The sequence below is a fragment of the Montipora foliosa genome, chromosome 14 (genome assembly GCF_036669935.1).
Source record: "Montipora foliosa isolate CH-2021 chromosome 14, ASM3666993v2, whole genome shotgun sequence".
Taxonomy (NCBI): Eukaryota; Metazoa; Cnidaria; class Anthozoa; order Scleractinia; family Acroporidae; genus Montipora; species Montipora foliosa.
This window is the reverse complement of record NC_090882.1, coordinates 13,194,657-13,197,156: the sequence shown is the minus strand read 5'-3', so window position 1 is coordinate 13,197,156 and position 2,500 is coordinate 13,194,657. Positions and strand designations below refer to the sequence as shown.

General features: G+C 33.8%; 1 protein-coding gene across 3 annotated transcripts in view; it reads left to right on the top strand.

Moving 5' to 3' along the window:
- LOC137985110 (disco-interacting protein 2 homolog C-like) overlaps nt 1-2,500 on the top strand; it is a 57,616-nt gene that overhangs the window by 7,438 nt on the left and 47,678 nt on the right. Inside the window, exon 1 of one of the 3 annotated variants that reach the window (XM_068832599.1) lies at nt 2,110-2,264. The exons of the other annotated variants lie outside the window; for them this stretch is intronic. The gene's annotated coding sequence lies outside the window, so the exon portion shown is untranslated. Of the gene's footprint in view, nt 1-2,109; nt 2,265-2,500 lie in introns of those variants that run through there. 3 annotated transcript variants of the gene reach the window in all.

The following is a 2,500-nucleotide window of genomic DNA, read 5'->3' as shown; positions in this document are numbered from 1 at the left end:
ACTTCTACAGATAGTTTAATGGCAAAGGGAAAAAATTCAGTCGTAAATGCGACTGTATCGGTCACAATTTCGAGCCCTGTCTTTTGTTACTTCATGAAGGAGATCAAAACAGTGTTTCTCATTCCCACATGTATGAATTCTAGCATACAATGTCATGTAAATAAATGGGATTAACATGCCCTTGATCACCACAGTTTCGAGAAACTAATCCAGTTTTTCCCCCTAATGAACATAATGACTTGCATTTTGGTAAAAAAAAAACCAAACAAGTTACTAAATAAGAGGACATATTTGAAAGGGATACATGAAAATTAGAAAGGTGTAAAAAACAAAGGGAATGGCATTCGACAAGCCACGATATCAGCACACCATGTTCGTAATTTTCTTATCCCAAGTCCTTCCTAATATATTAAGCTTTAAATTTACACACTTTCCTTGTACCATTCAAGCTACTGTACAGTAGCTCGGAAGCTAAGCCTGTATTCTGATATGTGGCTTAGTAGCCTGGCCTCAGGTTGTTGCTCAGCAACCTGGCCAAGTAATGCAGTTGAGACTATAAAAGGTTACCTTGTTATGGTATACATAGTTGCAAACCTAATAATATTGTTTTCTTACATGTTTGTTTATCAGCCAGGCTGTTTTTGTGCTCATCGCAGACAGTTTTCATTACCGTAACACAATAGACCATTTTGCAGTTCTGTGCTCATTTAACAGGCCTTAGAATAAAAGCAAGGTTGGAGTTGACCATGGTTTGATGCAAACCTCACTGCTTTTCTTGTGTAAACAGAAACTCGTTAGAATTACAACAATGTGATTTACATGCATGTACATGTGAGGAATGAGATTTGTATCAAAACAAGGTTACCTCCTGCCTTGCTTTGATTCAAAGGCCTGGTAACTGAGTGCAGAACTGGAAAATGGTCTATTGAGAGATTTTAATCAGCATTGTGTTCATATGAAACAGCAAACGGCAAACTGTCATAAAAGGATGAATATTTTCACAATTCAGCTTGTTTCTCTCTTTTGAGAAGTTGGCCAATATCTACATGTAGCTAACAGGCAAGAAATGGCTGGCTACACGTAAAGTAAAACAAGTTGCTTTGATTTGTGGTAAAATGTAGATTTCAGCCTGTCATTAACTTTGCTGTTGCTGTCTGCTGTACATGTAAATGTGATGCAAATCCCTCCTAGTTTAAGAAAATCATGCTGAAATTGTTAATGCATAATTAATTATGCCAAGCCTAGCTAAGTCATGCTGTGTCAAGATACATGTACCACTGTAGAGTTGCCTCAATTTATTGTTCAAGTTACCCTATTTATAGATATGTTTTCTAAATTTCTCACTTTATTTTGTTCATGGACACACCAATCACTAAGAAATAAATAATTGTACATGTACAGTACTGTAGATGCACAGTAGATCTATCAATTTGAATCATGCCCAGCAATTCCAGTGTTTCTTGTAGGACATTAGATTCCTGATCTTGGCACAAATTCCAGTTTGTGTGTGTGTTATTTCACGTACTAAGTAATATTTACCTTTTTCCTGTTTTGCTTTTGGTTTCTATTGTTTGATGTGAATGTGCACTTTCGTGAGTTTGACATTGAGGAGTTTACACAAGGTTCAACCTCAAGCTTGCAAGTTCATGATTATTAGCTACTTTTACCTTTAAAGACATGAAATTAATACAATGTAAGTTTGATTGAAATACAGTACTGTATAATACTCACTTAAAATCCAAATTCTGAATAGATACACTGTAATTCCTGCTTGTAACATTATGGTGTATTCCACATGAGGAAATATATCAGAATAAACATGTACACAGAATATCTTACACAATTAGAAATGAAGATACTGAATTACATCATGTCAAGGCTTTTTTTTTACTGGTCAAGATTATTCACGAAATATTGTGATATAGATGCAAGAATGTGTGATTTGATATTGCAAACTGGTAGCAACCAATTGTGTTGTTCAGTTTTATGAATAGTGCTTCTTTGATTATTATTGAAACAATATCAAGCATTTGAAAAATAAGTTGAGCAATATCGGTAAAAACTATAATAAATGCAAGTAACATTGTGAAGTTTTGTATATTTAAGACTAAACCACAATGTCTACAAAGTTTATCTTCAACTTACATGCATGGAGTTAGTTCCTGGTTCCATATTTAGTTAGTTCAGGACTTCAAAATATGGTGAATTCTACTTTTTAAGAATGTTGGACTGAACCTTGTTGTGTCAAGAGCATTTTGTTGCTGGTAGGAATTGTTTTTTGCTCACCATCTTTAATTACGGTTAACTGAGTCTTGCTTTAAATCTTGTTACGGTGTACATGATTGTATCTGTGCATAAACAAGAAATGATTTGATTACAATGTAGAAGTAATATTATTAGTGTAATTTTTTTAAATTATTGTTGTTATATCAGATGTTCATTCAATTTATTTGGAGTTGTGCTGTGTCTAGTAGTAGTAGTAGTAGTAATAATAATAATA